The sequence below is a fragment of the Phalacrocorax aristotelis genome, chromosome 5 (assembly GCF_949628215.1).
Source record: "Phalacrocorax aristotelis chromosome 5, bGulAri2.1, whole genome shotgun sequence".
Taxonomy (NCBI): Eukaryota; Metazoa; Chordata; class Aves; order Suliformes; family Phalacrocoracidae; genus Phalacrocorax; species Phalacrocorax aristotelis.
In genome coordinates, this window is record NC_134280.1 from 22,018,949 (window position 1) to 22,043,226 (window position 24,278).

General features: G+C 39.2%; 1 protein-coding gene across 5 annotated transcripts in view; it reads left to right on the forward strand.

The window, feature by feature from the left end:
• B3GALT1 (beta-1,3-galactosyltransferase 1) overlaps window positions 1–24,278 on the forward strand; it is a 225,920-nt gene that overhangs the window by 111,253 nt on the left and 90,389 nt on the right. The window contains exon 1 of one of the 5 annotated variants that reach the window (XM_075093360.1): window positions 20,772–20,911. The exons of the other annotated variants lie outside the window; for them this stretch is intronic. The gene's annotated coding sequence lies outside the window, so the exon portion shown is untranslated. Of the gene's footprint in view, window positions 1–20,771; window positions 20,912–24,278 lie in introns of those variants that run through there. 5 annotated transcript variants of the gene reach the window in all.

Consider the following 24,278-nt stretch of genomic DNA (forward strand, 5'->3'; position numbering starts at 1 on the left):
ATCACAGTGATATGTAGTGTCATTTCAGTTACATTCATTGCAATCATTTGCAGTTAAGATGCAACTGGTAAAGAAGTTTATCCCAAATTTTCTGGAAATGTGTAACTGCAGACCTTCTTCCTTAATACTTAATACACAGCTTCACAGCTGTGATCTCCACCTGAGCACACCTTGATTTCTAAATGACGCTGACAGTTTGCTTTCAGTGTCTAAGATATTCAGTGGTGTGGAAGATACCTTTATAGTTGTGTGATTTTAAAGGCATCTCTTTAAAAGAGATGTTATTACTACAACTTGGTGCATTAGGCGGGTACTTTTCATTACAAGTCAAAGTTTCACCTTGAAAATTCAGTTTCTCATGTTCATTTAGAATCCGTGTACATGGACTGAAGATCAGACTTTGTATTCTGTCTAGCTGTTAACCACCGTAGGGTTGTTCATGTGGCATTGTTATGTGAAACTGGGATTATATTTCATCCTCCATACTAAATTAGGACCTTTTCTCCTGGCTGCAATTACAGTATCTAATGTATGTGTTTGGGCTGCACAGAGGAAATATTGGAAAACCTATGTTAGTGAGTCATCAAAGATTTAAGTTATTGTTAAATGATTCTATTTTTGGACAGGATTCTTTTAATAAGGATTCTTTAGAGATACTCAGTGCTCACCTTCTGATAGTCTTTCAACTGTTGCAAGTTCAAGTTACTTTTTTGTTGCCATCCTTTTTTCATAGAGTCTCAAATTCTGGATACAGAGCCTTTCCAAAGACTTAGATTTTCTGAATGCTGATGCATAGGGGTGCTTTCTTAAATAGTTCAGATGTTTTGGGTACAAATGATTTTTAACAGGAAACTGCTGCAAAATCCGCATTGATAATTCAATTACTGTTTTCAAAATGTAGTATTTTACAAAACACCTGGAGGAACTAGACATTTCTTCTAAGAAAACTGCAGAGGAATGGGAAAGCCAGAACATCTGGGCAGAACAGGGAATGTCAGAGACCCGTTAGCTGTCCTTTTTTAGGTGTAGATTCAAGTACCCAGCAGTTTTAGTGTGCCTTGGGTCATCAGTTAATTAAAATATGCACACATTCTATAGCCTAAAACTCATCAGAACACACATGCAAAAATTTAGAAGCCAAGAGCCAGCTGTCTGCTGCTTTGAAGAATTGTTTGTTGTTTTTTTTTTTTACTATGAGTAACACCTTAAGTATTGAGAAGAGCAAAGCTAAACAGAACATAGGCTATAAGTAGAAAGGAGGAATACGCTGCACAAATACTCTTTTACTCTTCTGTTAGAATGAAACTGAGGTTGTCTGAGTATATTGTCTAAACTCAGCCAAAACTTCTGCTGGAAAAGGTCTCACTAAAGCACTAGCTACACCATCTTTTCAGGGGGTATTGTGTATTCTACTGTCTCTGTCCAGAAAACTATTTGTATTATTACGGAGTGAAGTGGGAATAAATTCCCTCAACATGCTGTACTGTGCTCAGGAAGACTATATTCAACATCAAAGACGTAGATTACCTTTTACCTTTACTCTAAAAGCTATGGCTTTTTAGAGTTTCAGGTTTTCCTGTTTATTTACTAATTATAAGTGTATGTTATAACTGTAGTGCTGGAGACTTTAACCTGATTAATAGAGGAAATAAAAAGCTTTAACATTTCACTGCTGTTATGTTTACTCCTGCACTTTGTGACTTCTTTCCTGAACTTCAGAAGCAGGACTGTTTTAGTCTGCACTGCCTTTGTTAAAAATTCTCTCTTTTCTGTTCCTGCTTTACATGTGCACACACACACACAAAAAAAAGAAACAAAACAAAACAAACAAACAAAAAAACCCACACCAAAGCACCTCAAAGAGGAGTTTGGCTACAATTTTCAATAGAAGGCTCATGAGTATTTGCTATAATTTCACAGCAGGAAAGACCACACAATTATACTAAGAAGTTTCCTACAGAGTTCTGTATCAGAGTTTCTATGTTCACATCATTGTTATGCATATCAGGTGCATGGATTTCAGGCATTTGCCTTCTCTGCCTTGCCCTTCTTACCTTCTATAACTTAGGTTTAATAAGCAGGCAAAAGCTCCTCTGAGCTTTACTAGCAGGAGATAATTGTTCTATACTCTCTGCCGTTTCCTCTCCAGCACTACAACATACATCAGTTGCTAATGGTTAATTACTTTGTGCACTTGCAGTTCAGTCTCCTGAGGAGTAAAATTAAATTTTGTGGTTTTAGCCTAGGAGAACATGGACCCAAAACACACACACACTTAAAAGTTTTTCTGAATGCTAGTCAAAGCAGTTCCTTGGCACAGGACAGGGAGTTGCAGGCCTGACTTTTACTCCAGGTGACACTTGGCTTGATGTTCACTGGTTGCATCCATGGCCAGAACTATTTCTTTGTGCCTAACACTGACGAGCATGCCCTTTCCTCTCAATGAAAGACTGTTTATCCACTTCTGCAAGAGGCTGTATATACCACTATAACTAAATAATTCAGTAATTCAAGAAATGACTCATTCTGTCTGAATTTTATTTACATTTGCCTGAAACTAATTGTCTTAGCAAGAGACAACTAACCAGCCTTGGAGCACTGTCAGCACTAGGAATGTAACACTTAAATTAATTCATCCTGGAAAGTTAAGGACTGCATTGTCATCCTTTGCCCAGACTTAATCAGATAGCTAGTATTTAAATGTGTGCACTGAATAGAACAATTGTGTTTTGCCCATTTTTACTAGAAATATTGCTGATCCCTATGTTCACTGTGTAAATTATACCCAGATATCTTAGAAAACATGATAAGTAGAACTGTTTGGAAATATTCCAGTGAAAAGTTTTTCTCAAGAAGGCCTGTTTTCATAAACCAGAAGTATTGTCCTGAAGCATTTTGGGTTTTATGAATTTTCACTGAATGGGAATCAGATTCATAGGATGCCTTGTCTGAACTCCTTACAGGTTGTCCCAAGAGATCCAGAAATTTTTCAGATTTCTTTTAGTTCTGAGCAAATAAGACATTCTGAGAAAAATTGGGATCCATTCTTGCAAAATTGAAATCCTCTTTTAATAAGCCATTTAAGGCATATTATTTTCTCTTTTCATATCTTGTTCCCAATGTAACTTAGAGAATGACCTTTACAAGGTATTTTAAATTACAGAAACTGATGATGGCCAGTTAAGGTATTTATAATACTGCAAGCAACTGCAGTTATGTCAGAATACAACAACAAAAACAACAAAAACCAAACAAAAAACCCACCACAAAAACCACAAACAAGAGAAGTCCCAGATACTTTTTCAGATACAGAACTAGTGCAACTTTCAAGAAATAATTTTTGCCAGTTTTTTGTTTGCTTTGGTAAGTTTACCTGATATGCCCATGTCAGTTACAAATTGTTTCTACCAGGGAGTGGATTTTATCTTATGATTTGTATGACTATCAGTAATGATAAAAACCCAACAGAATACAAGACTTTTTTTCCTCCTGCTAGATAGGGAACTTAATTAGTATCAACTTAATTCTGAAAGCAAATCTCACTTCGTCTCCCATATTTCATGGAAGAGCTGCTGCTGAGATATTTTGCCATCTTTTTTCTTCCTATAGGACAAATGCACCTTGACCTCCTCCTCCTCTTCTCTTTTTCTGTACAAAGAATTTATATGAAGTATTTATACTGTTCTGAGGTTAAAAAAAAAAAAAAAAGAGAAAAAAACCCAACAAACCAACTTGTCCATAATTTATTTGGATTTGACTTTGATAAGGGCTCTTCCTCTTGAACTCACATGGAGACAAGCTGGTCCAAAATTTATTTCCCTTGTAAAAGAAGCAAGAAAACAGCAACCCTCAAGCCTGAAAAAAAATTAAAATAAAATCAGAGGACATGGGGTTTTTTCAGTTAAGAGGAGGAATATGTTTGAGGGAAACAGACAGGTTCTGAAATTTTTTAAGGAGCGTTTTAGCCAGCACTAATAAAACAGATGACTTCCAATATTTTTCTGTTTCTTTAAAGCAAAGTTCTTTATCTCTCTAATGCTAGGTTGCAAATACCAGGAGGAAAACTGCACAGTAATTCATCAGTGCTGGGAAACACCTGAATTTGCCATATGGTTCTTCTGTAGATGGTTACAGTTCTCAGTTTCAGCTATGTAATATTTCAGAGTGAACTACATCAGTTTACATTACGGTGCTGAGATTTCCCCTCAGCTAGTTTTAGTAGGACTAGGCATTCTAGACAAAGTATGTGTAAACTTCGTGCTACTGTTTGGCAGCCCAACAAGACAGACGGAATTCCTCTTAAACGTCCATTTCTCAGAATCACCACTTTAAAATTAGTCATTCAAGAATAAGGTTGGATGCATTCAGTTCTTTCAGCCTATGAACAACTAAGCTGAGCTTACTCCACTGACAGATGGAGAGGTTGCACTACAGTTCAACAGAATAACGCATAGCTTTTTGTTGTACAATTCTTCTAACTATCTGCTCAGCCTGGCATCCCACTTCCTCGGGGGCCTGAACACATTTGAACTGATACTGTATTAAAAAAGCGTAGAATCAATTGCTGTCAAACTGGCTGGTTGTCTTTGATTACTTCCTCTTGGAAGCAAGAGTTAGAAAATAAGCCCTTTAACTTTAATACTAACTTTTAACTCTGAACTAATAATTCCTTCATGCAAAACTCTCCTGGAAATACTATCAGGTAAACCTATTTTTTCATATTTTTTTTACTGTGTTGCTTTAGAAAGGGCAGCATTCTGAAGTTCTCTGCAATTTATTTCAGTCATACTACACAACTAAGACATTTTGTAAACTCAGAGTTTGAATATAGATTAAGGTAATGTGATAAATTATGCAAAACACTGTTGATGAATAAATGGTTAAACAAGCAAAAAGATCTGGAAACTGAGTGAATTTGCACCAAATTCTAAGCATTTCCACTGTCTATTATTATTTTGATTACTTAGTATAAGCACCCTTTGTTTATTTTATTTCTTAGAGAGGGAAGAAGACAGAGCATATATTGCTTGGATAACCTTATATTTTACATTTAAAATTAGAGTCAGTACTCTTAAATAATAAGACTTCATTTTCTAGAATATTTATAAAGATTTAGCTTCCTAAGTAGTCAAGTTATTGGCTATAAAAAGCCTCATATATTCATACTGATGAAGAAAACAATCACAACTCTGGGCCCCAAGTCATGCAGACTTTGTAACCGTCTGAATCACAGCAAAAGGGCACTCATCTTAATTTTCAGTGAAAATAGTTTTTTTTGTTTTGAGAGTATAATTTCATTAGAAAATATGTCTGGTTCAAAACATTTCTGACTTTTTCATGTAGAAGTTGTAGCATTTGTGTTGGAAAATCATTCTTTGGTAAGAATTCTTCCTGACCAAAAAGACATCATCACTTTAAAAGATGACAAATCCAGTAACTTTCTCATGTGAATTGCCTCCTTGCCAAAAAATGACCTAAATATACTGCAGACGACACCAAGTTGGGCAGGTGTGTTGATCTGCTCAAGGGTAGGGAAGCTTTGCAGAGGGATCTGGACAAGCTGGATCGATGGACTGAGGCCAGTTGTATGGGGTTCAACAAGGCCAAGTGCCAAGTCCTGCACTTGGGCCACAACCACCCATGCAACACTACAGGCAGGAGGAGTGGCTGGAAAGCTGCCTGGAAGAAAAGGACCTGGGGGTGTTGGTCAGCAGCCAGCTGAACATGAGTCAGCAGTGTGCCCAGGTGGCCAAGAAGGCCAACAAGCCATCCTGGCTTTTATCAGGAATAATGTGGCCAGCAGGAGTAAGGAAGTGATCATGTCCCTGTACTCAGCACTGGTGAGGCCACACCTCGAATCCTGTGTTCAGTTTTCGGGCCCCTCGCTACAAGGAGGACATGGAGGTACTGGAGTGTGTCCACAGAAGGGCAACGAAGCTGGTGAAGGGTCTGGAGAACAAGTTGTATGAGGAGCGGCTGAGGGAACTGGGATGTTTAGTCTGGAGAAGAGGAGGCTGAGGGGAGACCTTATCGCTCTCTACAACTACTTGAAAGGAGGTTGTAGCAAGGTGGAGGTCAGTCTCTTCTTGCAAGTAACAAGTGATAGGATGAGAGTAAATGGCCTCAAGTTGCATCAGGGGAGGTTTAGACTGGATAGTAGGAAATATTTCTTCACCAAAAAGGTTATCAAGCATTGGAACAGGCTGCCCAGGGAAGTGGTTGAGTCACCATCCCCAAAGGTATTTGAAGACATGTAGATGAGGCGCTTAGGGACATGGTTTAGTGATGGACTCGGCAGTGTTAGGTTCACTGTTGGACTCGATGACCTTGAAGGTCTTTTTCAACCTAAATCATTCTATGATTCAATGATATAACCCTTGCCAGACAAAAAATGCTTTTACATTTCAAAAAGAGAGCATCAAAAATGAAATTATGTCTGCAAAAGGCTTCTATACTGCTACTGTATTTTCCTTGAAAGGTAATGGAAAAATATAAAATTTCAAGATACCAAGAAAGGTGTATTTAATGTCCTACACTGCTCTTTTACTGGAAAGAAAGGCCTTCTTCAGTGACTTGGTTAGTTGTATTTAACTAATAACTCTGAAATTATTATATCAATAAATTATATCAAGTCAAATTACTGAAAGAAAATTTTCAAATGAGGGTAAATGCAGGGACTTCAAATGGAAATCAGTTCTCAGTTACTACTTGTGTTATGGTGTTTGAGTGCTATGTATGTACGTTTTTACTGATTTAAAAAATAATCTTTAAAGCTATGTGTTTCATGAACTGCTTATTATGCTGCATTCTGCTGTATACTTTACTTACAAGTTAAATTTTCTGTGAAGGAAATCCAAAATTGTTGTTCATGGCTCTGCAATAAAATAGTTTCTTTTTGTATGAGCCAACAATTTTCAAGTGAATAGGGCCTTTATAAAACATATTTTAACACTCCTGTAGATTAATAATGTGTTAGCAGAGAAAGACATGTTGAGCTTAGCTCAATTATCCTTCCATCCCAATTATACTGTGACATTAAATCTTGTGACATTTAATAAGAAAGGCCATTTCACCCATGGCTGCCTCAACTGCTGACAATTTATGCAACAGCATTCCCTCCTAAGAAACTATTCTAAAAGAAGGCAGCTTTCTCACATGCTGATATGTCTAACTGCCCATGTAAATTAAACAAGATGCGTCAAAATATATAAAATTGTTCATCTCTAAAATTACCTGATGCCTTTGACTACAGAAAGAGGAATTAACCAGGCTGGCATAAATTCTTTTTGCAATTGCAATAGTGTTAATGGACTAAAATAAGAAAGAACCAGGGTACCAAATAACAAAGTATTTGCAGGTAGGTATCTCTCATTTCTTTATAGTGCTTCACATTTGTGAATATGAATTCACAGGTTTCAATATCTTCAGTTTTTTTATTAAAACACAAACTTACACAAAACTTTTAGTGACACCACTAAATAAGCCACTGGAGTAAACCTAGAGTTGCCTTCCTCAAAGCAGAACTGAGTAACAACCTTTAGGACTAGCTCAAGATTCCTGCCAAGACAAGCAGCATACAACATTCCTTATCAGAGATGATAAGCAAAGAAATCTCAGGTAGCTGCTCATCTGGCTCCATAACTGGAAGATGTATAACTTGGTCTGTATCTGAAATAACTAGCCTTGCTGATAGGCAACTAGCTTCAGGATTTGAGCTAGAATCTCCATGCAGCACCAAGCAACAATATATGAATGCATCAACTGGCTCTGTAGATGTCTTGAGGACTTTTGCAGCAAGTCCCACTGTGTGGTGGTGTAAAACAACGCTCAAACCATTTCAATCAACTTCTACCTCTAAAAGTTACAAGTATATTAAAACAGGTGTATTTAAGATCATAATTTTCATATTATCAGAGAACTATGGAGTCACACACTTGAGCAAATGGCTTGACTTTCAAAAAGAGTCTGAGTTCTTACAGCAATTTATTTTACTGCATTATGAAATAGAATTTTATGGTAATGTGGCACATCTGGTCTATTGTTTAGGTGGGACAGAATGTTTTAAATCAAATATCCAAGCGTTGAAGAGCAGGCTGTTTGCCGCAGGTAAAACCTCTGTGAAAGTCACAAGGACTAAAGGATTGCATCCTGCCTCATTAAGACTGGGTAAACTAATCCAGGTTCATGCTCATGGTAGAAATGTTTTTTTTTTTTTCCTATGGTTCTATTCTGCCCAGCAATAGGTATTTTGGAGTTTTTCTGTGATGTTGCAACATAAAGTATAGGAAAATCATGCAACAAAAAGCAAAAGTAAAAGCTTAATCTTGTCAATATTTTCAAAGGATAAGAAAAAAGCAGCTACATTTTAACGGCTCCATACTATTAAAATCACATACTTTTATGGATTTATGGGTGGAGAGAACAGCATGTACCTTCATGTGTATTGGCAAAACTTAATCCAGCTGCTCCAACTTCAGGGCATGCCACAAACTGCTGTGCAGGATGGATAAATGAATGAATCATTGAGCCAAGACCTTCATCCTTCTTTGAAAATCATAGTTATTTTTGGTACCAAGTTATAAAAAGTTGGGTTTGTGGTGGGGTTTTTGGTGTGGGTTTTTTTGTGTGCTTGTGGGTTTTTTTGTTTTGTGGTTTGGTTTTTTTTTTTGTGGTGGGTTTTCTGTTTTTGTTGGTTTGGGTTTTTTTTTTTAGAAAATGCCTGTGCAGGAGTAAGCACTGACCAAAATCCTCCGAAAATATGCATTAGAGAAAACAGTGCTTTCACTGAAGATGCCCCTTGCAAGGACTTTATGCCAATATCAGATTTAATGCACCTTTTCTTGCAATATCACTGTGAAGCATTCACACCTAATACAGAAGACGACAAAGTATTTACATTCCACAACCAGCAAAACACACAAACCAAATAAAAATTGGGGCAGAAATCCCAAAACAATTAAACTAAAGTCTCCCTCTTAATTGCGGTAGTTCTAAGGACATGAGAGAAGGAAGAGGAATACTCCAAAGCCTAAGCCCATTTTTCTCTTTTCATTTCCATTTCTTAGGGATAAATTTATGTTTATAGGAAGAGTCAGATTTCACTGCACATAGGGTACTGAAGCTAAATGCCACCAAAATTTCTTTGGCACAGCTCTAACTTCTTTAGAAACCAAATACACAGCTAACACTTGTGAATATTTTAATGACAGGATGAATAGATTTGCAGACTTTCTCAGTGTAAAAAAGCTATGGAGACAGGGCTAGCTGTTGGCACAGAGCAGTCAGCAGCTCGCTTGAAAGCCTGTTGCCTTTGTACTTGCCGGGTGAAATGGATGCTGTCTTTGAACACTTGCTCCCTACTTGCACAACCCTCTTCTGCTGACAGCCTGGGCCCTCGTGTCCTTTCAGCAACGAGGAGCCAGAGTTACCCATGGTGGTGGCACACAGGTACTGTCCCTACTTCCCTCTCCTCTCGGGGTTGGTTGGTGGCAGAAGCAGAAAGCCCTGCTTCCTGGGGCCTTCTCATCATGCTCTGTGGTTCCTTCGCCACTGCACCCCAGAGGGGCAGCCTGGGGACAGAGAATGGAGAATGGAGTCCACAGGAATGGATTTCATCATGGCATTTTGTCATCTTCTGCTACAACAGAAATTGATTAAAGTTCTCGTACTCATGGTAACAGCTACTGTACCTAAGCCTGATGCATGCTAACTGCTGCAGGGTACGATCCAGCCTGCTAGGCGGGAAGGAAGAAGAGGGGTTCTCAGAAACAGGGCAGGCTGCAGTCTTTGTACAGAAAAAGGGAGAAGAGGAAGCCATACCAGTAAGTCTCCTTTCACTTGTCCTGACATGCACTGACCTCTCCTAGCCAATTCCCCAACTCTTCCCTTCCAAGCCTACCTCTCTCTCCTCACTGAGTAAGCCCTGCTCTGCCAGTGTTCCAAGACTTGATTTTTGCCATTCCAAGACAACAGCCTGTTTTACTCCATTGCTGAAGGGCTTCAGGTTGGTTTTGGCTGTATTTCTCCATCATTCTCTAACCATCTGTGCACATTTTTACTATTTTTAGAACTGCATCAGCTACAAATGAAGACCAGTGGGGGGGGGGTTGTTGTTTTTTGGTTTTTTTTTTTTTTCCTGTGCACTATTGCTCCTTCAGTAATTACAGTAGAAGTTAGGGATAATATAAAAATCACGTAGGCACCCCTTTACATCACCAACATTCCTATTACATAGGACAACAGGGCATAAGGATTAGCTACTTTGTGTTTATGCATCTAGAGATGCAACAGAATCTCCATCCCAAAAAGGTATGGTTTTTATAACTTCAATTCAGAAAATAAGTAGAAATAGTTTGGAGCCTTGGCATAGTATATTTGAGTCTCTGCCAGATAACAGCAACTGTATTCAAGAAATATCAATATCACATCAAAGGCCTTCAGTGTGTGGGTTGTTGTCATTGCTACGGCCTTTGTACAAGCGCAGAAAAATATTTTTATTTTTGAATGCATATTGAGCAAGTATTCAATTAAAATCATAGAATCATTGAATGGTTTAGGTTGGAAGGGAGCTTTAGAGGTCATCTAGTCCCAACCACCCCTGCAGTGAGCAGGACATCTTCAACTAGATCAGGTTGCTCAGAGCCCCGTCCAACCTGGCCTTGAATGTTTCTAGGGATGGGGCATCTACCACCTCTCTGGGCGACCTGTTCCAGAGTTTCACCACCCTCATCGTAAAAAAATTTTTCCTTATATCCAGTCTAAATCTACACTCCTTCAGTTTAAAACCATTACCCCTTGTCCTGTCACAACAGACCTTGCTAAAGAGGTTGCCTCCATCCTTCCTATAGCCCCCCTTTAAGTACTGAAAGGCTCCAGTAAGGTCTCCCCACAGCCTTCTCTTCTCCAGGCTTCCAACCCAACTCTCTCAGCCTGTCCTCTTAGAAGAGGTGCTCCAGCCCTCGGATCATTTTTGTGGCCTCCTCTGGACCCGCTCCAACAGTTCCATGTCCTCCTTGTGCTGAGGGCTCCAGAGCAGGACACAGTACTCCTGGTGGGGTCTCGTCAGAGCAGAGTAGAGGGGCAGAATCCCCTCCCTGACCTGCTGGCCCCGATTCTTTTGATGCAGCCCAGGATACGGTTGGCCTTCTGGGCTGCAAGCGCACATTGTTGGCTCATGTCCAGCTTTTTGTCCACCAGTACCCCCAAATCCTTCTCCGTGGGGCTGCTCTCAATCCCTTCATTTTCCAGCCTGTATCAATACTGGGGGTTGCCCAGACCTAGGCGCAGGAGCTTGCACTTGGCCTTGTCGAAATTCATGAGGTTCTCACAGGTCCACCTCTCCAGCTTGTCTAGGTCTCTTTGGATGACATTCTGTCCTTCTGGCGTGTCAGCTGCACCACTCAGCTTGGTGTCATCTGCAAACTTGCTGAGGGTGCACTCAATCCCACTATGTCATTGATGAAGCTATTAAACAGTACTGGTCGCAGTACAGACCCCTGAGGGACACAACTTGTCACTGCTCTCCATCTGGACATCGAGTCATTGACCACTACTCTCTGGATGCAACCATCCAACCAATTCCTTATCCACCAAACAGTCCACCCATCAAATCTGTATCTCCTCAGTTTAGAGAGAAGGACGCTGCGGGGGACCGTGTCAAAGACCTTACAGAAGTCCATATAGATGACATCCGTAGCTCCTACCTTGTCCGCTGATGTAGTGACTCCATCATAGGAGGCCACTAGGTTGGTCAGGCAGGACTTGCCCTTGGTGAAGCCTCTCTGGCTGCCTCGAATCACCTCCCTGTCCTCCATGTGCCTTAGCATAGCTTCTAGGAGGATCTGTTCCATGACCTTCCCAGGCACAGAGGTGAGGCTGACAGGTCAGTAGCTCCCCAGGTCCTCCCTTCTACCCTTTTCAAAGATGGGCACAATGTTTCCCTTCTTCCAGTCCCCAGGGACTTCACCTGACTGCCATGACTTTTCAAATATCATGGAGAGTGACTTGGCAACTACATCAGCCAGTTCCCTCAGGACTCTGGGAGGCAGGGAGGCAGGTCCCAAAGACTTGTGTATGTCCAGCTCCTCAGGCGGTCACAAACCTGATTTTCCCTTACAGTGGGAGCGGCTTTATCCCCCTGGCCTCCATCCTGTAGTCCATCGACTCGGGAGGAGTGAGGACAGAGGTTACCAGTGAAGACTGAAGCAGAAAAGTTGTTGAGTACCTCAGCCTTCTCCTTGACTGTTGATACCAGGCCACCATTCTTGTTCATCAGCAGAGCTACTCTCTCTTTAACTTTCCTTTTCTGGCTGACACACCTGTAGAAGCTCTTCTTGTTATTTGCATCCCTTGCCAAATTCAGCACCAGCCGCACCTTGGCCCTCCTGACCCCATCCCTAGACAACCAGGCAGCATCCCCATACTCTTGCCAGGATACCTGTCCCTGCTTCCACTGCCTGTGCAGTTCCCTCTTGCTCTTTAGCTTGACCAGCACATCTTGACTCAGCCATGCTGCTCTCTTCCCTTCCTTGCCTGATTTCTTACACCTGGGAATTCTTGTGCTGTATGGAGTATTCAAGATTTGATTCTACCTCTATAGAAGTCCCTGGGAAATTTGCCTACAATTTTTATGTTTTGCAATTATAGCTCTGATTTCTATTTTGGCTTCTAGATGTCCAAAACTGGTTCATTAATTATATTGCAGAATTAATGACCCTCCAGATACAACTTTTTGTTAAATTCTGCTTTCTTTTCAAAAGTTATTCTTCCAATGTGATCATAAATGCCTTTTACACCAAGATTCTAAAATCATTTGCAAAACTGGAAAATAAAATCTGTTATTTTTCCTGTTCTGCATGAAAATTAATGTAACAGATTGTTTAATTTGAAAGAGCACATAAGAACAGTGTTGATGAATTGCTTTAACTATCAACATGACTGGGAGATAGTAATAAAACTTTCCTGATATGTAACCATCAAAAATGCAATTTTTGAAGGGGATGATGATCACCTGCAGATGAAAAAAAAATTCCATCTCTACCATGCACTTACCTGCAAATGTAAAATTTATTGTAATTTGTGCTGGAGCTGAAGAATGGTACCTTTGAGGCAGCTGCCATAAAAACTCAAAAAACCTCCATAGTTCTGGCATGCCCAGTGTAATATAAAATTACAGGTCTTGATAAGAAAATAATTGTAATTACTTTGAGTAGCCTTTCATTACTCTTCTGTTCTCTAAAACCAAATTACTGATAAATAACGAAGTAAGTCCGTTTGCTTCTCACTGTAGCTGAGTTACATTAATGGACATCATGGGTCTGATTTTGCTTCTTACAAAGTCTATAGCAGCTTGTCAGCTTTCATTTAAATTCTAATCCCTAGAAAACTTTCCTCTTGATATCTAGCACAGTGCTTTTTAATATATCCCTATTATTATCAATCTAATAACATGACATAAGGCATGCTCGGAGAGTCAAAACACTATGCTTTGCTATAAATTAACGTACACCACTGGGACTTCCCCTTATCAAACACTGAGTTATGAGTGACATAATTGTTACAAGTGAGGCAAAGTTTGTAGGCAGAGAGAATGTATTTTATTGGACCAACTGACATAGCTGGGGAAAAAAAAATCAACAAACCTAGCAACTTTTCTGTTCCCAGAAGCACATCTGTGTTACCCAGGCATATCAGCTGGTTTTGGCAAAATACACTCTCTCTCTTCCTACAACCTTGCCTTCTCAGATCATCACAAAAAAAACACGACCACTACAAACATTTTCAAGTAGCAATGATACCATGGTAACATGCATAAATATTTTCTTTTTTGCCTGTATTGGGGCAATATACATGTACTGGGAGGGTTAAGAGAGTATACAGCAAGAAAAACAGTTCCTGCAAATACTAGTCCTGTGCTCAAGTCCCCCTGCAAAATTTTACTGTTTTATGTTAAAAAATTTTAAAGTTAGCTCTCTTGTTTAACACAAAGTAAAGAAGATTTTATTCACCACACAGGAAAACTGGGAAACAAGGTATGATAAGTGTTGTCAAGCGCTTACAGAAAACAAACCCACTTTGACCCAATTCAACTATTCTAATCCTAGATTGTGAACATTATATGAGACTTTCCTGTGTGAAGGTTATGTGAAGAATACAAGGAAATGGACTTTATATGGCTCGACCAGTATATAGCAACTAGAATAACAGAAAGGCTACACATTTTAAGCCTTTCTTTTAATTGGTAGTTTCCTATAAGTAGCTTTGTTTCCTAGACGGTAAAATAGACTCCCAAAAGTATTGTAGTACACCTTTCCATAGCCCTTTCCTATAGGTTTACTGTCTCCCTTCCTACAGCAGTAGAAGTTGCCATAGGCTTATTGTCTCCATAAACATTGATAAGTTTTTCTTTTCACATATGAACGAAGGCGCAAGTGATTCCTTTTCAATAGCCTTCAGCTGTGCAAGCAAACAGTTATTTGTCACAAGCAGGAGGGCCTGTTTGTGTGGAACCGCAAGCGGCTGCAAGTGTTTGGAGTCACACTGACTTTACCCTTTGAAAATATGCTCTGTAAAGCTTCAAATGAAGCAACAGTGGTAATAATTATCAAATGCTTTGAGATAATTCTAAACAGAGTTCTGAGGCTATGACAATGCAGAAATAATTCACTATAAACATATATCGCTGATCCTAATGCCTGAAGTTAGAAAATATTTATGACAGAGTACAGCTAAGGTCTGATTCCACTGCCATTAAAATTGATGGGAATTTTACCCCTAGCTTGCATGGTAGCAGTTCATAAAAATGTATTTACTGGGGAAGGCATAAGTAATTCATATGTATGACTGCATGAATGCTTATACATATGCATACAGATATTATAGCTCACTACATTCCTTTTTTTCAAAGTCAAGGTACTTGAAAAAAAAATGCAGCTCTGTCTTTGACTAATTTTATGCTTTTACATTCTTATGATATATTTTAGTATCATGTCTTCATGTTTCCCACAAGCTTTCTTGTCTAAAAACACACCAGTAATAATATCTTCAAGCTCTTCTATTTCTGCTATGAGTTAAATTTATATATGTATGTTATAGCCAAGTTTCTGTTAAAAGAACCCCTTATCTTTGAAATAGGATTTGAATTTCCTTACTGTATTTAAATGCCAGCAGTAATTACAATGCAGGACTCTCGCTTATGCAATTTCTTTGGTTTTTTAAAATCAAGAATTAGAAGTTTGATAGCAAATTCAAATGAACATATTACATGGTTTATCTGAAAATGCAGTCAGATTCAATTAAACACAATTAACCTCAAAAACTGCCACCACTTTTGAGGGTGAATCATATCCCTCCCAGCAGTTGAACCTTCATGCGACAAGAGTCTCTCAACAGGTATGTACGTCCTTCAGCCCAGGGGGACTGACTCTGCTGAGCTCCTAAATGCCCACATTGTCCAGTTAACATCACTGCAGGTAATTTGTGCAAATGAAGCACAAGGACTCTTCATCTTTACAAGAGTTTCTTGTGCTTAATGGGTAGAGGAATGAAAGGACCAGTGAACTGTGACTTGTATGGGACTGATTAGCTGTATCTGGCAAGAAGGGAGGCAGGAGATGCAGGCTACTTCAGTATGAAAATGGTAACCACAGAGCAGTTCTGTCCCTTAGAAAAGGATTAACATTTTATTTCTACAAAGATAGAATTGACAAATACAACTCCTACAGCTCAGTCAGCTGGAAGATCCTGACAGAATTTGACCAGAACAAAATCAATAAGACTTTACAGAAATGTAGCAATACACCTGTAGAAGCTACTTTGTAGATCATAAGAAGTCAGTAGTTACTGACATCTTGGCCTCCTTTACGTGCCCCAGCAGCGTAAGGCCTTGTATGACTAAAAATAGCAATCTTAGCATTCCTTTGCTCTCAGGGTCCTCCCAGAGGAAACACTGAACAGGGTGGCCCTGCAGAATATCTCAAGAATAAACCTTTTTCAGGATGCAGCTGTAGTGCTACCTTGGCTTTTCTAACTCGACAGTTAGGAGTTGGGGGCTGGAGAAATAATTTGTCTCTATAGATCATCTCCATTTGGTCACTTCCTGGAATCCTGCATTAAGCTCAAGATGTATGACTTTTTACATCTCATTCTAAATCAGCCTGCAGCAGGTACACATTTATGTGAAGTTTATTCCAAACATTCAGTTTAACAGAACCACACGGTCACAGAAAACCCATTCTGTCACTTATGGCTGTCTGTCCATTGAATAATTTGCCTAATCTACCTGAGTGCCATGCTGAATTTTCCAGGTTTTCTAAAATACATTTCTTCAGACTCATTAAAAAAAAATCCTTATTCTGTAAAATCTGTTTTCTTTTATCTGTATGTAGTGAAGAAAATGAAGAGAAATGCATTTTGGCTGTTCTTATGCTATCTGAGGGGAGGAGGTGGAGTTCAGAAGCCCTAAGCCACCCAAAAACATAAAGAACCCTGCTTGTGAGCTGAAAGATGGAAAATTAAAAATTTCAGAGTAACATTTTACAGTCAGAAAGATTTTAAGTGCCTGAAAGAAGATGATCTTTTAACACAAAGTACCTTCTCAGTGATAGCTGTAGTATCGGTGCCATGACTATAATTAAACACTAGCACAACATATGCTGCTAGGCCAACTAGAAAGGATTTCTGAAAAGATGTAGCACTTTCAAAACACCATCTAACTTCACTAATCTCCAATTTAATAATATGCTCTAATAAGATTTAATGCTACTGCTCTTTCAACAAACAGATTTAACCAGGGAGCCGAGGCTGAAACACATTATTAATACGGGGGAAGAATATTTACATTCAGGAAGGAAAATTAATATGGGGGAGGAATATTTACATTCAGAAAGGAAAAACATGGCATATATCTGTTAGAGTAGTTGATTAAAAATGTCAAAAAAATCACATCAAGGTGAAGAGGAAAATTTTGAAAGCATCTAAACAGGCAAACTGAAAAACACTGACGGGACACATATTCAGTGATCCTCAGTAAAGGTGGGTAAGAAGTTTCAGAGAAATTAGAAACTTCATTCTGGTCTCTCTGACTACAACTGAATTACAATCTAACAATCATCACATTGTTTTGCAAGGAAAACAGAACTACTGATATGTCAGCTTCATGACTGCCAACCCCCCTGCCCAAATTCTCCTGCACAAACACCTGTATCTCTTTGAACTGGGCGACTCATTAGTTAGATGTCAGCCAAACTATAGAAAAAGAATGTTCAGTCCTCTCCACTACATTAATCTGACCTCACCTCTTTCCCTGCCAGGCATCACCTTAGCTGCCATGTTTCTGGCTATTTTAAAGCAGTATCTCTCTTTTGTGTCCATATTCCAGTTCCCAGGTCTGACAGTCATCCTCTGTCTCCTGCCCTCTGTAACTGTGCAAGTATTTCAAACAAAGTAAAATGCTAAAAGGGGGGTTGAAATGATCTCTCCTGCTCCCTCCCTTCCAAAATTTTATTGCAAGTATTTTTAAAATGCAGTCTGTTATGTCTACAATTTTCTAATAAATACCAGTCTTGTATCAAAACTTTTGATTTTCTAATTTGTTGGGAATAAAAGCATTTAATCTAAACCAATTTGTTCTCTCCTTCAGACCTCCGCTTACAGCTATGAAAAATTAATTTTTCACATAGCTTTTGTTTTCAGATATTTTGCTGTGGTTTTTTTTTTAGCTTGCAACCAGAAAGGGTGTATCCATTTGTCCACTGCATTTTAAATACACAGAATGATGCATAAGTTCATCAGGTAAATAACCTGACCCATTCTTTGTTTTATATCAGTTTCTTTAAAGGTGATCTTTCAATGAAGCAATTGCCAGAGTGTGCTATATCCAAGTATTCTGTGGCAAACACAAAACTGTCTTGCACTAAGAGACCGAGACTTAGGTACATCTTCACCTACAGTAAATATTAGCATTGCCATTCCTCCTTTCAAAGGGTGTCAAGAATCACATTATCACAGAATCACCCTTTCCATTATCCTTTTGAAAAAAATGAAAAATTATCAAATACAAAAGTACTACTGTGAGGTGGCTGAGACTGCCAATGTAAAAAGTGATGTGAGCTAGAATGACACAGAAAATCTTCATAACTGGCATTTAAGGAAGGGCAATGACACTACTACTACTATCACAGACTAATTTGCACTGTGAACTGAAATTTTGTTCCAATATGTTAAGCCATGACCCCAACAAGATATTAAACAGATGTGTCACCACTGGTCACTACCTTAAGCTACTAGGTACATAGTATGCCAAGCACCAAATTAGACTGAATGCTATGTGGAATGCAGGTGTGTTTATACAGCATTGTGCTGTTGCACAGATGCAAAGTAATTGTAGCTGCCTCAGAGACCAGAAGCTTTACCATTGTGTCAGTGTGGCCATGCATCCAAGACATCGATTAAGAAACTTCCTTTTCCCTTTTCTCCCTCCTGCTTAGGCTCATCTGACCTGAGGTATAGTCATGATCTGAGCATCTTATTAAGTGAGGGTAATATACAGAATCAGAAGGCTGGGCCTCCCACAGGCAGCCTTGGGCTTATTCAGCCTGTGGGAGAATGGGAGAATAAAATAGAATAGACTAATAGAATAGACTAGAAGCTAGCTGGATGTAAGTCTACTCTGCTTAGGCAATACTCTGCTCTTGCCATGCCTCAATCTATTAGCTTCAGCACAGGCCCTTCAGGTTAGCATTGGCTAGCTCCACTCCCTTCATGATCCACGAATGTCTATTTTAAGAGACTGAAAAGTCATTTGAATACATGGAAATATTTTTGGTGCTATACTGAGGAACACTTTGAAGGTTGTGGCTGTTCCATGAGCCAGCCTTTTTCCAGCAAATACAAAAGTAACAGGGTAAATTAGCCATGCTTACATGAGGTTTACTCCAAGCTATGCCACATCAGGTTGTGCAAGGCACTGTATCCAACCAGCTCCAGCATCTTTTATTGGTATTGTATTGGTTTTTGTTGCACTGGACTGGGATGTTATAATGCATTATTGTACCTCATAAGAGGCAAATTTTGCTGTCCTGACTCAAATACTTTATTAATTACAGGCCTCTGTGGGTTACATTAGCACTTACTATACAGTACTTTACGATGCATATACAAATTGAGTACATACAGCAATATCTAAATTTTTCCCTGATATATAAGGAGGCATACCTATATTGTCTTTTGCAGCGATACTTTCAAAACCAAAAATGTAAGAGAGACAGAATAAATCACAGACTAATGAAATGGAAAAAGGCAAAAAAAGCAATATTGGGAAGGGAACAGAGGAAGAACTAAAGGAAGAATATTTTTAGCGTAGATATAAAAGAAAGAAAAAAGGGGCACAGCACATACAGATAAGTATGTGTAGTTAGTAGACAGGAAATTTAATTCTGACAAGATGTAAGGAGAAGCATTAATGAAGACATCATTTGTCTAGTTTGGAGAAAAGGAGGCTGAGCGGTGACCTCATCGCTCTCTACAGCTTCCTGTGAAGGGCAAGTGGAGAGGGAGGTGCTGAGCTCTTCTCCCTGGTATCCAGTAATAGGATGTGTGGGAATGATTCAAAGGTGCACCAGGGGAGGCTTAGACTGGACATTAGGAAGCACTTCTTTACCAAGAGGGTGGAACAGGCTTCCTAGGGAGGTGGTCAATGCCTCAAGACTGTCAGTGTTTAAGAGGCATTTGGACAATGCTTCTTAAACATTATAACATGCTTTAATTTTTGGTCAGCCCTGAATTAGTCAGGCAGTTGGACTACATGATCATTGAAGGCCCCTGCCAACTGAAATAGTCTATTCTAGTCTAAGATGAAAGAAAATAGAAAAATCAAGGAATCAGGAAGGAGAGAGGACTGACAAGCAGTGAGAAGGGCAGGAAAGGAAAATGAAGGCAAATAGAGCTGTTCAAGACAGGTATGACATGGTGAGGGAGGGAGTTAGAAAAGATCTTGATCTTCAGGAAGTCAGAGAGGACATAAGTGAGAACAATAAGAAAAGGAATTTTTAGTAATAGGAAAAAAAAGTAAGCATTATGGAAACTGCCCTGTCATGACAGGTCAGAAGAAAGGACAGGACAGCCAGCACTGAACCTGGAAATAAGAATTGGCAGTGAAGCATTAGGAAGGGAGAATGAAGTTTGTTTTGTAATGTGCTGGTTTTGTGGTGATGGTAGGATGTAGAGGGAAAACCTGCAGGGAAATAGCTGGATACTGAACCTTAGTGAGGGATGAATGATGAAGAGTTGGGGAGCCAGATGTCATTACTCTTCATTGCAACATTGTAAGTAATTAAAATGTCAATCTCACGTGGGATAAAGCAGTGTTTTCTAAAGCTGAGATGGACATGATATCCCACCAGGGTTGTGTGGATGCTTTGCACTCTACACCACAAAGATATAACCCCCCACACCCCATGCAATCAGTATCTTCCTTTTACTGAAGCAACTGTTCTTGTAATCCTTGTCACCTTTGATAGTCACCACCCTCAAATCTCATTTCTTAGTCAGTGTCCTTCAACAAGTCATTTCTTGCTCTACTGCCATAACTGCGATACACAGAAAACCAGATTATGCTACAGGTAGCCATGTCTGTCTGGACATGCATTTTAATGGACAGTCTGAGTTTAACATTAGGTTAAACCTAGGAACACACTCATTGAATATGAAGTACAAGACAGAAAAGACAGCAAATAAGTGTCACATTCATACCAGGGTTTCCTTGCTAACAGGTGCAGAGAGAGTTCTCCATTACCATATAAAATTGAAGAATCAGATTTCTTACAGCTTGTTCCTGCCCAGGAGAAACAGACCTGCCCCTCTCTCTCTCTGCTGATTTGGACACCATCAGCATAATCTCGTGGGGATTAACATGGTAAGATACAGCTACTTAGATAAAAGAAATCCCTCCTGGCTTGGAAGACCAAGATGCCCTAAGTCAAGAGGCTCCTCCCACATCTCCTGTCCCCTTGTGCTTATATATGCTTCTCATTTATCTGTTGGTTTAGCGGGAAGAATACTTTTTGTTTGCTGAGGTTACATGCAGGCTTCTGTGCCTCCATACGCTGCAGTCATGCACTCCCCAGGCAAACTCAACTCCCTGAAACCCTAGCTAGATATGGGGGGAGGCCATCAGACACACAGAAGAGCTCACATCATCCTCAGCTTCCCAGTTGTCTGTAACCTCACCCATTGTCAGGCTGGGGAGAGGGCCAAATAAGAGCACAGAGCATGTAACAGAAGATTTGTACACGTTGCTGGTACTCACTGCCTTTTTCTGCCATGCAGTGTAGCTACAACATTCATCCAAGGAATGAGAATCAACAGCCTTTCAAAAAATGCCCTAAAAAAAATAAATGTAAGTGCACATTTATCCAGGAAAAGGATTCAAATTTTGCATCCCTAGTGACATGTGAGGCAGAGTTAATATGAGCTAGAAAAAAAAGGAGCAAAAGCAAAGATGTTCTTAATGATACTTAAAATTCTAATTAAAATGTCTCAGCAAGCATTGAAATTTACTTGCCACTGACATTATGACATGCATACTGGATTTAATGTGTAATCAGTGCTAATCCATTCCAAGCCTTGCAATATCAGCAACATTTAAGGCAGACCACAACTGGAATTACACAAATAATGAGGACAGCTCAGAAAGAGAATATAGAAAGGTCCTCTGAATACCATTCAAGACAACAGTGAGATTACAAGAAATTCTGTGACCTCAGAAAACTGTCGGTCTCCCTTCTTTTCTGTTTTGTTCTCCTTCAGGCCTAATTGAGATCTCTGCAGCTGAGTTCAGTATCTGTTCCTTTTAAGAAAATGTCAATACTGGGGAAATATGTGTCAACACAACTGCTATGATCTTTAAATCTTAACAATAAAGATTCTTTATTCCTGCTTACAGTCCAGACCAGGACTTGTGTGACTGTAGAAGCCTAATTCAGTTGTTCTACTGGAAAGGGGAACATACCTATTTTTAAAGGACTTTTTGACCTTTATTTGCTTCATTTGTTCTTTATAAAGAGATATACACATACACTTTTTAAGATCTGTTAGGATGAATAGATTGTTTAATATGATCATTTGCTTATAATTTAATTGATGCTTTTCTTCTGAAAAGCCAGAACAGAAGCATCTACAACCATTTATAATGATCCAGTTTGAAATGACCTACGGTTCCTCATGTGGCTTTATTTTAAAAAATAAATCTCAGCAGTTTTCTTAAGGATTGTGGGGCCCAGTTGAGCAACCAGTTAATGATTTTTCATAGTTTTAAAGGATTTAGTGTCTGCTGGACCAAAACCTGTTTCCCAAAGATACATAAGACCTGACCCTAACTGGAAAATAAATCTCAAGTTGCAATCAAGAAAATTACAATTTCTCCCTTTTCTACAAAAAGCTTACCAAGAAAGACCAATGAATTTCAGAAATATGTAGGGACACTGCTGTTAAATTACATTGAAATCTGAATATACAAACCCCTTCATCATCATCTTCCAAAGTATTTTAAAATCCAAGTCAGGTGTACTTTAATGTTGCACTAGTACAGACCTGCTTGCTTCTTTAAAAGGCCACCAAAATGCCACTGAAGTTAAAATGGATGAGTTAACCTTTTGAGAAGTACTTACAGCACCACAATTATTCTGACCTTTGACTGCACAATCCTTTAACTTTGCTAGCTATTCATTTAATACCCATTTGTATTTTTTTAAATTATTGCTACATGATTGAAATAATTTGTTTGCCAATCCATCACTACGACACATAGCAGTTTGCAACAACAAAGTATTTTGGTACAGGCAGTTTTAATTATTTTACCAACAATAAATAAGGCAAGGACCTAGATGTGGGGGAGGCAAAAACTACGGGAGCAGCAGAAGCCTACAGAGGATTGTCATGAATTATTTGTACAACCATCTTAATGCATAAAGCTGTTTTGATGATAGATAAGTGTTGAGATTAAAAAACAAAACAAAACAACAACAACAAAAACAACAAAATACAAACCCTCCTTCCCCAGAAAAGCTGATGGTGGTTATGGCTCATCCTTCAGCAATAAGCAGAGGAGAAAGGCTCATCTCCACAGCCTTGGAGCCTTCACTTCAGCTGTGAGGGAACGGGCCATGAGTGGAACAGGCTGCATCCCACTAAACCCTTAGGGCTAAGGTAGAGCAGGGATTCTCACCTTGATTCTATTCATAATAAAAAGGTACTTGCATTGCCTAGCAGTAACTCCTCCGAAGTTTGGTGACTGATAAGACTTACCAGTAACCTGTCTCCTCCACTGATAACAATTAACCTGTTGAACTTGATCAGCAGCCTACTAGCTGAAGCACTGGTGACAGTACATTTTGGTCAGCAAAGTGACTTCACAGCCCAAGTGATCTCTTGGGGACTTGTGCATGTCCAGAACAATTTTTCTATATGCCCCCCTCTCTGAGTGTAGAGGATCTAAAAGTTTGTAACACCATTTCAGAGAGAAAATGTCCAGTCCAGAAGGCTGAGAAAATCAGAACACAGATCTGCCCAAATCCCATGTAGGAAACAAACTCATAATGGGACACAGATTCTTATGCCTAAAGGAAATATAAAAATCAGATGTGAAATTATCACATGCGGCCAGTACAAGAGCATAACAGCAGAAACAAAACAAAAATATTGCTTACATTAAGTTCCACTAGCCATGGCAGTACTTTTTAACTTATTTTCCTTCCCAATACCAACCAATATGTAATTAACATGAGGTCTTAAAAGTCACTCAGGTGCATTGATAAATATATAGGCCAGAAGGCAAAAGCATCTAGAACTCAGCAGTTTGGTTAGCTACACTTCTGTCAGCACTTCCTTATCAACTGGAAATTTTTTAAGGCATTTGAAACAGCAAAATGGAGAGATGTCAGTTTGACAAGAATGTAAATTAGACAAGCAAAGTAAGACAGAAAAATGTATCATGAGCCAACTCCTAGATATTGAGTAACTCTCGGCAACTGCAGTGCACCAACCTTGAAGGCAACAACAAAACCCATTTTAAACCACAACCAGTGCATGTAGCTGTGTTTAAGAAAGTACACTGTTCAAAATATATCTTTTGATTAACAATGTTATTATTTTAACTGTTTTATAGGAATCATAGAATAGCTTACAATGTCTCTTACGGCAAGCTGAAAGGATGATATTGTAGCCTGACCTCCCTATACGAAAGAGGTCTAGACATCATTTTAAGTTATTTTGCTGCTACTGTA